General features: G+C 39.0%; 1 protein-coding gene across 7 annotated transcripts in view; it reads left to right on the top strand.

The window, feature by feature from the left end:
• SOX5 (SRY-box transcription factor 5) overlaps window positions 1-14472 on the top strand; it is a 1038733-nt gene that overhangs the window by 535112 nt on the left and 489149 nt on the right. The gene's annotated exons all lie outside the window — the stretch shown is intronic.

Genomic DNA, 14472 nt, shown 5'->3' with positions numbered 1-14472 from the left:
GTTGGTACAATGGAAGATGCCCCATTACATGTAAGATGGATATACATGAGGGTCATATTATGACTAGAGGTTCCCTCCCGGTAATCTATATACACCAGTCCCAAGATCTATTTGAATCAACAGTATATATCTCTGACAGAGAGTGAGTCAGACTCTTCTCCATGTCTTTGAGAAGAGATTATGCAAGTAGATTTTAACAATATGAGCAGTTTGACAGTATCCAAGGCAAATTATGTATGTTTTCATGTGATGTTTCTTTTGTTGTGGATTCTATGTGTAAATAGCAGTCATCATAATAAAAAGAACGGACGTATCCCTGCCTTTAAAAAAAGGTAGAAGAATGATATTATAATGGAAACTTAATATGAATAAGTGTCCTAGGATAATGTTGCAGGATCCAATCTGGGTCGGTCACTGGGATCAGAGGTTTTGTATTCCAAGCTTTCGGACTCATGCTGGAGCCAAGATGGGCTCCAGCATGAGTCTGAAAGCTTGGAATACAAAACCTCTGGTCCCAGTGACTGACCCAGATTGGATCCTGCAACTTTAATAAATTATGAAATTACTTAACTGCTTTGATCAATGGAAAGACAATTCTGAAAATGTTCCACAGCTGGTAACTTCGCTAACTTCAATATGACTCCTATTGAATACACTTCCTGCGAAGTATGTTCAGCCTCCGTATAGTACTCCCAATATTTAGTTAAATCATAAAATAAATAAAATAAGATATAAATCCCAGAACCAAATTTATTTCCCCAAGATTGTAACTTGTTATTGAATGGAATGCTATTTTATTTATTTTGATTTTAGTTTTTTTTCCCCCTTAACTTTGATTTTAATGCTATTAGTTCTGACATTATGTATCCCCATTAGCATTACTTTCAGTGTGGTCTGTTTGGTTATTTAGCCTAAAACCGAAATGTGGAGATGCAAATTCACTAATGAATTGAAAAACTAAATAAAAAGAAGTCGTCCCAGCAGGAGACCAGGAGTTGGAAAGAAACAGAGAGAAGTCCTGATATCAAGCTTTAATGAAAGCAAGGGATGAACGTTTCAGTTTTAATTCAGAACCAGCCAAGCAGAAGCCCTGTGTATGGTAAAAGTTACTGATAGGGCTTAGCTTTTGCAACTTGTCAACAATAACCACTTCCTGCTGCTTCCAGATTTGTGCTGATGGAAATCTATTGTCTTTGACATGCTGTGGTCCTTCTGAAATTTTTCCTAGGGTTGCAGCCAAGATTGCATCCCTAAGACATTTCTCTTATGACAGCTGTTTAAATGTTGGTGGTTACTAGAAGCTGATATATTTTTTTTGAGCAACCAAAGAGTAACCTGGAATTATATCATGAGCTGGAAATCATATGCTCACTTCCGGCATTAAACCAACAAAGCAGATGCCAGTTGTCATCTCTTCACATTCTTAAGCTCCGGAACTTTCTTTCTGCTTTTGCCAGTGATTAAATGTTTTGATCATGAGGCTGTGTGGATGAAAGAGTTGGCTACATATTTGAAACTAGCCAAAAAAAAAAAAAAAAAAGTCCCAATTCTTCATTCACATGTCTAAGGTAACTGTGAATTTCAAAATTAAGCTTGGATCTTAAATTATGAAGATTTACTTCCAATATATTGAATTTTAGATGTTGGGGATATGTTTGTAATGTTTTGTTTCACCAAATATTAAATCTAGGTAATATTGATTTTATTTATTATTTATTTATTTAATTTTTACCCTGCCCATCTTCTATCAAGCAACTGTGGGCAGATTACAGCATGATAAAAACCATATAAAATATTAAAATGGTAAATATAATATATTGAATAATAAAAATTATTACATATGAGCTATCAAATATTGGTGGATTCCTTCCAGAAAAATAAGGAATAGGTTATTTGTAAAGTATACATTTCCATATCTATCTATCTATCTATCTATCTATCTATCTATCTATCTATCTATCTATCATCTATTTACATTTTCTCCTTATTCTGCTCAAGGCAGAAATATATAATTTCAGGTGGATTCTACCTAATGGTCTGTTAAAAGCCATCTCAGATATATTACATGTTAGTTAACATGTAACTAACTAAATGTTTGTCAACTATTAAGTGCTATTTCAGGCCAGTTGCCAAATAGAATCAAACATGAACTGTCTCCATATCAAATACTGAAATTAAATATTGTCAGATGTCAAGTACATATCTCAGAAATGTGATTAATGTTTAGTAAATATTTCATAGTATCTGGAAATTATTCAGAATCCAGCTTTATTGAAGAAAATTTCAAACATAATTTTTCAGAGCAAATCTGTTTTTTACTTCTTTTGACTTCGCTATAAATTGTATATTGCACTGAAGAAGAAATATATGTTCTTTAAGGTAAAACATGCTATTTTCCTCTTTTTAAGGCAATAAATATAAAAGGGAGCTCCACCTAGAATCATATACTATTTGCAAAACGGCAATCTTATTATTTTCCCCTTTATATAATAATAATCTGTTTGACCTGAGCGTTCAAAGACCTTCTCTGGGATCTTTTAAGTAGTGCAAATTTTTGTATAAAGTGTTTTAATTTAAAATAAAGCAATTGAAATGTTAGATGTTGCAAAACAGCAGCAAGATCTCCCCCCACCCACACACATATTGGCCTGACAGGCGTTCTCAGAAAATAAAAACCAGAGGTTTTGTGGGCATATTTGCTTGGGAAAAAATAAACAACATTAAGTAAAATATGGGACAGGAAACATTTTGGGGTAGGATCTAGGAGAGATAAAAAGAAAGCAAAGAAGGAGATAAAGAGAAACCTGACCAGAGAATCATTTCTGGAAAATATCCTCCCTTTCTTTATGATAACTATATTACCGATAGAAGAGAATATTGTAGCTCAGAGTTGAACTGTGGAGTATTGATGCTGTCTGAACTTAGTTGTTTTTTTTGCAAACGTTTCATTACCCAACTAGCTAACATCATTATTTCTACAAGGGAGTGGAATTACCTAGCACGGATTATGTTACGTAGTTGATAACCATTTTATCAGAATATCCTCAGCATGCAAACATGCTCATTTGAGCAAAATGATTGTATTCCAATGGCCAAGCAAATCTCCTAAACAACAATTTGAGCAAACAGTGGGTCTGGTTGCCCTATATTTCTTCATTATTTTTAATTCCCACTACAATTTTCTGATGAATGAGAGTCATCCATAACTCTTTCTTCTTCTCATCAAAGTCATGGCTGAACATTCTGTTGGTGCTCACTGTATAACAAACAAAATGGCTATACCTTTTATTCTTTAGTTCCCATTCTTTTTTATTTCATGTCCACTATCCTCCATCAACGGCACCCAAGGGGGTGAGACTTAGTTCATTTGTGGCTACATAGGGATTCTAAGCTGATGCCTCTTTTCACTTTGCCCCCAGGTTCTGCCATTCCTTCTCCTACAAGTTGGCACAAACTCAAGGCTATGAACTGGTCAGATCCAGAAAGATTACTACTATACTGTAGCCAAGACAGTGGAGCAACTTATTATTTCTTCTACACAGGGCTCTCCAAACTTGGCAAGTTTAAGACTTGTGGACGTCAACTCCCATGCTGGCCGGGGAATTCTGAAATTTGAAGTGCACAAGTCTTAAACTTGCCAAGTTTGGAGACCCCTGTTTTACACTAAAGCTAGAAATTCCTCTAGCTTCTAGATTACGGGAAAACACATTGAAACCTAGGATGGACACATTTTCTCCTTTTGGGTATGTTCCTTCTGAACCATTCAAGCAGGGCACAAGTGGAAGCACTGGGAACCATTGCCTCAATATAAATTTAATTAATTTAATTCAAAGATAAATCAGATCACATCTAATCTTAGTTCTAGTCTGTTCTGCTTCTTCCTACCTTGTAGAGTGTAGTTCCCCTGGCATGCAACTATTGGCTCTCAAATCTGTTCCTGTTCTGACCTAGCCTTCCTTAGAAAGCATAAAACACAACCTTAGTCCCGGCAAACCTCTTTTATTCATAAGGCTGTGAACTATTGTCATTCCCAGTCCGAAAGGCTTCTCAAACAGTCTTTCAGGGGAGTGTTTACAAACACCCACCTCATCTCCCTTGGAATGCTGCCAGAGAACTAACTGCCACACACAGGGCAATGCCAAACTTAGCACAGAGTCAAACAGAACTTTTCCACTGACCAGATGAACTAATTGCTTCCTGCAAAAGCTCACTTTTATATCTTATGGGAGGGGCCAATCATCTCCAAGCCTTACTCCCAAGTCGACCCTGTTTTCTTAATTATTCCTGTCTTTTGGCAGCTCTGCGCATGCGCACACTGGGAACAGGCTCACGCTGTTCTTTTGCCTCGCTGATGTCAGACTCCGGAGGCAGCAAAGAACTACCAGATGGCCTTGGCCCCCTCTCTGCCTCCAACGCAGAGCTGCATTGTCCGAGCCTTTCCCAGACTCCAGGACTCCACGTTCCTCCCCAGATCTCCTCACTGTCCAAATCTGCTGCCAGCTCTGCTGACCGCTGGCAGGTCACAACAGTTCCCCATTTTTGACTAGTCATTGATCTTAGAATCTCAGGATAGGAGAATCCTTCTTTTCCCAGTGTGGATTCTGGAATCACTGCTGTCCCTGAGCTGCCTCTCTTAATATACCATATTTGTACCCTTCTGAGTTGTGCATTTGGAACATCTGTTCCCATCTTCTCTTCCCTCCCATCCTCACAACTGTGGGACATGCACCTTGACTTCTTCTAAGCAATGTTTTGGCAACTGCTGTCAACATAATTCACTTTGATTTTCATTTACTCGAGCTTGAGTGCTAAGCTCACTTAATTGAAACTAAATTGCACGAGAGGAGGGTTTAAGGTGGCTTTTTCCCGGATGCTGGTTGGCGAAGACTTTCCTTGTTCAAAATGTAGTTAAACATGCCATAGTTTTCCTTTTACAGTTATTTTTCTTCAGTCTTTTTTTCCCCTTTCCCTCTAATAACATGCGTGTGTATGAAAAAGGGGGGATGATTGATGTGTTCGGAGAAAGTAATAATTAACAGATTATTATGTTTCAGAATGATTGACAGCTGAAAGCTAATTTTTATTTATTTAGTCTCATGATTTCTTTTTAACAGTAACAAATGAGAGTTTGGAATTTTTTGAGGAATACTCTTTATTATGTTTCTTTTTCTATTTAAAAAAAAAAATTACAATTGAGCTAAATGAGTGGGAGTTAGACATTTTAGCCTGCCAAGGAAGCAACTGTTGAATATTTGTCTTCTAATTAATGGACTACTTTGGGAGTCGGTGTCCACCTAGATCAGTGTTTCTCAACCTTGGTAGCTTGAAGATGGGTGGACTTCAACTCCCAGAATCCCCCAGCCAGCAATGCTGGCTGGGGAATTCTGGGAGTTGAAGTCCACCCATCTTTAAGCTTCCAAGGTTGAGAAACACTGACCTAGATGTATCCTAGTACCATTTGTTAGGAACACTAAATGGGTGAAATCCAAATTTAGTCCTACTCAGAGTAGACCTACAAAAATGAATGATAGATAAATGAGTTTTGGATAATTTAAACTTCAACAAATAACTTTGGTAGGCTTTGGAACACTTTTATATTTAGTCCTTAAGCCAAGTTCACACAATCCACTCAACCCAGATGATTGCATTTGCACAACCTATTAAATTTTATTTATTTTGGCTTACTATGTCGTGTGACCTTCATGTATATGATTAAGCTAAGATTCTGGAGACTCTACTGAAGATGTGTTTGTTTCAGTATTAAGTTAAGTGTGGTGTAAGAACAATGTAAAACAATGATAGTACGTGTCGAAAGATATATCAAATAATGTTTGTGAATTTATGCCCATGTGTGAATAGTGTATACACATTGCTTTGAAGATATTGGTGAAAGATCAAGCAGCGGCATTCATGTAACTCACAGAGGGTGTTTATTATTAATCTCGGATAATTTTTTCAGCCCATTTGTTTAGTTTGTGCTATTAGTTTATGCTTGGTTAATTTTTCAGCCCATTTATGGTTTATGCTCAGTTTATGATTTTTATATGGTATATAGAAAGTGAGATGATTTAGTTAAGTTCAGTCTGTTGTGTGAATCCAATCAGTGACCTATGTATAATCTGAAATATTCTTAAAATGCCTGGATAGCTCAGCAGACTAATGCATTGTAATTTAACTCCAGCTGTCTGCAGTTAGTAAGTTCGAATCTTGCCAGGCTCAAGGTTGACTCAGCCTTCCATCCTTTCTAAGGTAGGTAAATTGAGGACCCAGTTTGTGGGGGCAATAAGCTGACTTTGTATAAATATACAAAAGTATGAAGGCTATTGCTTAACGCATTGTAAGCTGCCCTGAGTCTCCGGAGAAGGGCGGCATATAAATCAAATTAAAATAAATAAATAAATAAAGGCTAAGTTTTTCCCCATTTTTCTGCAAAAAAATAAATCTATAAAAAATTATTTGTTTGTTTTCCTGTTGCACATGTTATTCTACCAAATCTGACCATCACATGGTCTCCCTGCACCCTTCTCCAATTTTCAAGCTGATTTGGGCCATCCACTTTTATTCTCTGCAACACAGATGCCTCTTTCTGTCCCCTAAATCTCTGTCCTGCTCTTTTTCTTTTTTAAGACCAGTGGAAGTCAATAATGGGTAATCTATCCAGTGGTACGATTGTTCAGTAAATTAAACAAAAGCGATGTACTAAACTAACTGCCACTCAGCTGCACTGGATGACCCCGAATTCGAACATTCGAGCAATAGAGGAACGACATATCTTTCATTAATGTTGAATGTGCAATGCTGGTCCTCGAAGCTGAAGACTGTGCCATTTAAAAAGCTGAACTTCGAAAAAGCTGGTGGAAAACCCAGGGAGAGTTCATTTTATTCCTGGATATCAAAAATTAGTATATTTAGCTCCGATCAAGCCTCTCAAGGGTTGGTAAGAAAGCAGTTTAGTTTTAGGAGAAGGAGGAGGGAGGTTAAGAACAATTTTTTTGAAAAAAAGAAAAGGGAGGAGGGGGGAGACATAGAATTTAAACCATCTTGTTATATATCCCATGGACTTGGAACTGTCAAAATGGCAAAGCTTGATGTTTGAATTGAAAAAAAAAATGGTTTCTATTTCGGTTGAGATTGTCTGCTCCGAAGTATACCAACTATAATTATCCATAACCATGCAGGCCTGCTTTTAATGCTGTTTTATAATTACAGGTCTTAATGCTAGATTATACAAAATCATTTATAAATAGGCAAATGAGAAGGACTTGGGAGGCTTTGCAAACCTGTAGATTGCAGGAAGGTTATGGCAGATGATGGGATTTTAGCTGCATCTACATATAGATGTGGTGTTAGCCGCGTAATGATTGATGAATCCCTTAATTAATTCCTCAACAAGTTCCAATTTATAACCTCCTATCTTTTCTCTTGGCACATTGGGTGTTTGTCACTTTAACGGACAGGGATAAACCCTGCCTCTCCTTCCCCCCCCTTGCCCCCCCGCCAAAAAAACCCCCTTTTGTGGTATTCTTGACATATTTCTGGAGTGTATTTCTTGCTGAAGGAAGCAAGATTAGAGTACACATAATTTTTTGGTCTGAGCAATTGGGGAGGGGGGGGAGGATTAATGATCGCTGCACGCGAGCCGACAATTTCTTTTTGTTTTGAATATGAGGTGCTTTGCCGCTGTCATGTTAAGAACAGAAGATGCCAATCAAGTCATCCTAGGCTGAAAGAGCCAAAATTGGAAAGCTACCAATATAGCTTAACAAAGAGGTGTGGGTTCCTTGGTGTTTTCTGAGCTTGGTTCAGGGGTGGGTTCTAAATTTTTTTACTACCGGTTCTGTGGGCGTGGCTTATTTTGTGGGTGTGGCTTGGAGGTCGCGTGACTCGGTGGGCGTGGCTAGCTGGCCAGAGTCATTTCTAGAAGGTCCTCGCACTTACAACCAGCCCTCGCACTTACAACCCAACTCATTTGTTTGCTTTTAACACTGATCAGCTGTAGGGCGGCCCTTTGAAGCCCCGCGGCAAGAGTTTAAACAGTTTTTTTCCCTCTAGTCATCAGCTGGGACTCAGGAGGCAGCAATAGATTGGGGGTGGGACCAAATAAAAGGTAAGAATAACGTGGGTGGGTGGGAGGGCGGGGGGGGGAGAATCGGTTTGGTGACGTCATATCGTCACTGCTACCGTCTCGGCCGAACCGGACCGAACCGGGAGGAATCCACCACTGGCTTGGTTGTTTTCATGCAGACGTTTCATTATCCAACTAAGTAACACGATCAGTGCTAGGGTCTAGTACTGATGATGTTGCTTAGCTGGGTAATGAAACATCTACAAGAAAACAGCCATGCTCAGATAGCACCAAGGAAACCCCACAGTTCAGCCCTGAGCTACAGATATTTTCTTCCATTAGTAACAGAGGGGTGTACACTTACAAGCCATTCTCCTTGCAAACTCCACTGCCATTAATGGGGACTTTACAGATGCAGAGTTATACCATTTATTTTAGTTCACTTTTACTGGGGGTGGGGGGTGGTATTTTTTGAGCCTTTATGTCTCAAGCTTGCACAGCTTCTATCTGCCAAATTAAAAGCAACTCGGTTCTTTGCAGGCAACTAATTGGGGGACAATATTTCTGTTTCTGCCAAATTTGTTGAATTAATTAGAAGATAAAACTTAAAGTTAGAATAGAATAAGCAGGAAGGGATCTTGGAGGTCTTCTAGTCCAACCCCCTGCTCAAGCAGGAGAACCTGCACCATTTTAGATAAGTGACTGTCTAGACCAGGGGTGTCAAACTCGCGGCCCGCAGGCCAGATGCATCACATGCTGGCTACGCCTAAACCCGGTTTAGCAAAGAAGAAAAAAGTCAAGATACATCATGTGACGCTGTCGTGACAACATGAGTTTGACACCCCTGATCTATGTTTTCTTAAAAACATCCAGTGATGGAGCATCCATGATTTCTGAAGGCAAGCTGTTCAGGGGTGGGTTTTACTTACCTTTACTACCGGTTCGCAATGGGCTGCTCACGCTCTTTTGCGCATGCGCAGAAGCGTTCTGATGATGGGGTTGGTGGGCGGAATCTCCTGCTGGTTTTACTACCGGTTCTATAGAACCAGTTGTCAGCACTTCAAGCTGCATTTTACTCTAGTGCTGACATAAGAAGGAGAAGTGGAGGCGTCTGGAAAGGGATGTTTGACTTTTCACCTACTTATTTTCCCTGGAGATAATATCCCCTAGGAGATGGGATGGGAGGGGGGAAATTCCTTTGAGCTGGAGCAGTAGATTAGGGGTAGAGTGACTTGGAAGATGGCCAATGAGTGCAGGGGAGTGGGGAACGAAAAGGGAGGGTTTTGGGTCTGGAAGTCAGTGTTGGCTGCGATGGAGTCGGAGTTAGAATGTCGTGCTCAATAAATGGGAGTTTTTATTAAAGACTTTGTTTGAAATGCAATTTATCTGAGACGACCTTGAAACCTGACACCAGTCTGAACCAGGGGCAACCCACCACTGAAGCTGTTCCTCTTCGTGGGTAGAAGTTTGTATTCAGCTTGGTAGGTGGGACCCATGATGTTATTAATGTAACTAATGGTTATAGGTAGTCCTCAATTTACAGCCATTCATTTAGTGACCATTTGAAGTTACAACAGCACTGAAACAAATGACTTCAGCCATTTTTCACACTTATAACCTTTGCAACATCTACATGGTCATGTGATCAAAATTCAGACTCTGGGCAACTCATGTGTATTTATAACCCTTGCAGTGTCCTGGGATCATGTGATCACTTTTTTGTGACCTGACAAGCAAAGTCATTGGGGAAGGCAGATTCACTTCACAACCAGGTAACCGCCCTGAGTCCTTCGGGAGAAGGGCGGTATAGAAATGCAATCAAATCAAATCAAACCAAATCAAATCAAACTAACTTAACAACTTCAGTGATTCACTTAACAATTGTGGCAAGAAAGGTTGTAAAATGGGGCAACTCAGTTAACAACTTAGCAACAGAAATTTTGGGCTCATTTGTGATCGTAAATTAAGGACTATCTGTATATTGTTAGTGTAAATTATGGATGGTGCATTTTTTTCCACACTGGTGGCTGCACTCCCTAAAGTGGATGGAATTCAGACAGTCAAGTGAGTGAGGCCATATGAAAACCTAGATTTATACAAACTATTTGTTTTCCTGCATGCATTTTTCTGTTGTGATGGCTCAGCAAAGAACAGTAGGCAAACAGCTCCATTTGTCTATGTATATTATTCAGGTGAGAATGAATTGAATGGAAACAAAACAAGAAGGATACCTTTCCTTTTCTTTAGCTGATCTCCCTTTTAACTAACTCCTTGTATTCAGAATTCAAGTTGTAATCTGTATTTTATTATTGTCAATCATCCTGAATGCCACTTTTGATGGAAATGAGGGATGTAAATTTAATAAATAGTATCTTGTCGTATCTTCGCCCCAGGCTGCTGATCTCATCATCAATCTATCTTCTACTTTGAAACAAATTGCTGTGCTAAAAAACGCTTCTAGTTTACCATTATCATTCCTGTTTCATGGGGGAAAAAATGCTTTTGATGTTATTTCATTGTTTTGCTTCCAAACAACATAGCATTTGGTTCTGAAGGGTTCTTTTACTTACTGCTTGGCTTGAAGCAGTATAAGGATAATTGAAGATAAATTGTAATAAAACAAAGGTAGCTGTTTTTGGCAAAAGAAATATTAAACACAGATGGACGATGAATGCCCAACAAATAGAGCAATGTCCCTCTTTTAAATAGCTGAGCATCACTTTTTATAGGTCCCTTTTGTAAAAAAAAAAAAACACTTATCTGCTGTGTTGGCAACTGTCCAATGCACAGTGGGTGCTATGGTTGTTGTTGTTGAGTTGCTAAGTCATGTCCAAATATTTGTGACCCAATGGATGACAGCACAACAGAACCCCTGTCCTCCACTGTCTCACGGATTTTGTCCAAATTCATGTTCATTGCGTTGATGAAACTATCTAACCATCTCATCCTCTGCTGTCCCTTTCTCCTTTTTGCCTTCAATCTTTCCTGACATCAGAGTCTTTTCCAGGGGTGAAATCCAGCAGGTTCTGACAGGTTCTGGAGAACCGGTAGCGGAAATTTTGAGTAGTTCGGAGAACCGGCAAATACCACTTCTGGCTGGTCCCAGAGTGGGGTGGGAATGGAGATTTTGCAATATCCTTCCCCCAGGAGTGGGGAGGGAATGGGCATTTTGCAGTATCCTTCCCCTGCCATGCCCACCAAGCCATGCCCACAGAACCAGTAGTAAAAAAAAATGAATTTCACCATTGGTCTTTTCCCTTGGGGTTGTTTTACTAACCTGAGGGTTTTTTGAGGGGGTGGGGGGGATAGAAACACCTGATTTCCTCTCATGAGGTTTTTGTTTTGTTTTGTTTTGAAAATGCTAGATTTTAGGACTGTGTGATCTAAAACAGTGACTTGGAGCCTGTAGCACCTTTCTAGAACTCTTTAAAGCAGCTGCATCTTTATGGAATAGTGGATGCTTTAAGCAGTTGAATGTTTTGAGTGCTTTGTTTCCAGACCGACATGCTCTAAAGGATTTTTTCAGAGTCAAATCCTGAGTCCTACTAGACTTTGATTTATTTCCCCCAATATTCAATGCCTCCTTCCCTTACTTAAAGCAATTTATGCTTTTTCCCAGGGTCATATGTCACATTTATTAGTTTTAGATGTTTATGTATATTACTCAATTTCATATTTACATTGGAAAATCTGATCAAAATGGCTAAATTAGAAAAAGAAGGGCAATTCCTCACCCATTCAGACAGAACTGAAATACACAAACATCAAACTTACAAACAAAACTTTGTTTGAAAAATTTATTTTCTGAAGTTTCTTTAAGCTTCTTTTAGAAGGTATCGTTAACAGTCAGAGATTTCAATCTCTTATGTTATTTTTCTATCCCATTTATCTTCACATACTTCAATGTGGCACAAAAGTACTTTATTTAAGTAGTTGTAAGTTATAAAGTTATAAACCAGGAGTCTTCAGTATGGTATCATCTAGATGGATTGGTCTTCATCTTCTATAATTCTAAATCAATCTGGCAAAAGGGTTTAAAGACCAAGAATTTGAAGGTCACTAGATTGGAGTGTCCTAAATATTCTTTCTATGTTTGTGTGGATCTGCCCATCATATGAGTTCATCATTAAAGCTGTTCTTTCAATTCCAGCTCCTTTTATGCTAAAACTTTGTCCTGCTTTTAGTTTCAATTTTTACACTGACACACACTGCTGCTACGTAAATTACACTTTGCTCAAGGTAGAGGAGATAACAGCAGACAAGGAATGCAAATCAAAACGGTCTTTGAAGGAAGATTGCCCAAATGGTTTGGCTTTTAACTGGAGAGTGCAGAAAAATAGTCAAAATTCAGTCCAAAATTCCAAAAGTCAGGTCAGGCTTGTCAGACAATCCAGAGGTCAGAATTTCACAAGCAGAGCCCCCACAAACATCAAGCAGGAGCTGAAGATCAGAAAGTTGCTTTCAACAAGGGATCATGGGGCAAGCTGCACTAATCAAGACATTTACTCCCTTGCTTGGCAAGGAGCCTCATGGAACATATCTATTCTGTCTTCCTCTTTACTCAGTAGGCATGGGGGATGGGAGGTCCAACATCCTCCTCAACTGCTCATGCGGGACCTATGTTTGATCAGCCTCAGGTGATTCTTGGCTTTGTATCTCCTGAGGTTGACATTCCACAAGTTTTGCTGAAGTACTTTCTTCACATTCAGAATCAGCTCCTGAATCCTGGGCCATGAGAGACTTGATCCTAGTTAGGAAACACATGGTATCCCATATCTATAGGGATTCTCAGTCATCCAGGTCACGGTTGTCCCAGAGGTACTTTTTCAAAAGACAAGTGGACTTTGTTTTCCCTTGAAGACGTTTAACTTCTCAACCAGAGGCTTTGTCAGTTCTTCTTCATTTCTCATCCAGAAGCTTCCTTGGATCTTCAGTTCAGAATGGAAGAAGCTTCTTGGATGAGAAACAAAACAGCTTCAAGGAAAAACAGAGTCCAGTTGCCTTTTGAAAAAGCATCTTTGGGACATGGTACTCCAGTTGTCATTGAATTACCACGCCCAACACCCCTTACTATTGGCCATGCATAGTGAGACTAGGAGACACAGCTCAAAGGTTCCTTCCTTCCTTCTGAGCTAAAAATAGGACCTTCTCTAGTAGCAATAGTGCTGTCAATATTATCTTTCCGATTTCTTGGCTCCATCTGTTCTATCTCCTTGTATCCTTAATGACAAATTAATATGCATCTGCTCTTAGCTGCTGTCTGTCTTTCTGACTCTTTTCTTTCTGTTCTGTTATTTAATTTTGTAAGTTATTGGCTTGACTTCTTTCATTATCTCTGGTACTTTGGATTGTTTAATTTGTGACTGTAAGTACCTCAAGCGATGGATTGAAAAGGTGTTTAAAAACGATGAAGTCTCTGCCCATATAGTTCCTTCATTGTTTATGAATCACAGGACCTGTGTAGGGGAATGATTTTCTTATCTCTTCATCCTGCCCTGTGAAATTTGAGAGGTGATACTTCTGTTGAACGAACAAATGGTTGTGCATTTACAATAAGGGCAGGGTCCTTGGTTGTTTTGCTATTTTATAAACTTTTATTAAACTGTTACAAAGAACATAAAACAAACATAATTAATAAAAAGGGAAGGAAGGAAGGAAGGAAAGAAGGAAGGAAGGAAGGAAGGAAGGAAGGAAGGAAGGAAGGAAGGAAGGAAGGAAAAGCAAAAATGAAGAAGAAAAGAATAAGGAAAAGTAGAAAGAAGGAACTTCCAATTTCCCTTATACCGAACATAAGTATAATTATACAATTATCTCTTCCTCTTGGTCATTTTGATATGAGTTTTGCCAAAGGGGTTGTTCATCTCTTAATTTTATTTATTCATTTTTGTATCCCACTTTTATTATTTTTACAAAAAACTCAAGGCAGCGAACATATTCAACACACCTTCCTCCTCCCACGTTCTAACCTGGTGCCTTAACTACTAGACCAAACTGGCTTATTGAAGCTAGTTTGCTTAACTAATTGTTGGCCAAACTGCTGAATTTCTGACGCTGAGCTAAAAAGGCAGTTTTGGTCCTTCTTTATTGATAACTCTTGTGTCGGTACTAGCCTTGAGCGATAGGGATAGTCCTCCTGCTGAGTCAAACGAATAAGTTTCCACTGAACCGACAAAAATCTCAAGAAGGTGTAATTTGGGCCAGTGCTTCTACTAACTTCGAGGAGACAAAAGAAAAAAGTTTGAGCTTTGTTGCCTTTCTGTCAAATCAACACCAAAAATCTGTTCCATTCTTCTCATTTTGCAAACTCCTTCAGAGTTCTAAAATAGAGGGGTTATTTCTCTGCCTCCCCACCACTAATGCACAAAATAGAATTGCATTTCATTATGTGGCGTTCTTAGGTACTTTTT

Source organism: Pantherophis guttatus, chromosome 7, assembly GCF_059756535.1.
Source record: "Pantherophis guttatus breed Tessera chromosome 7, ASM5975653v1, whole genome shotgun sequence".
NCBI classification, from domain to species: domain Eukaryota; kingdom Metazoa; phylum Chordata; class Lepidosauria; order Squamata; family Colubridae; genus Pantherophis; species Pantherophis guttatus.
This window is presented reverse-complemented; position numbering and strand designations above follow the sequence as displayed.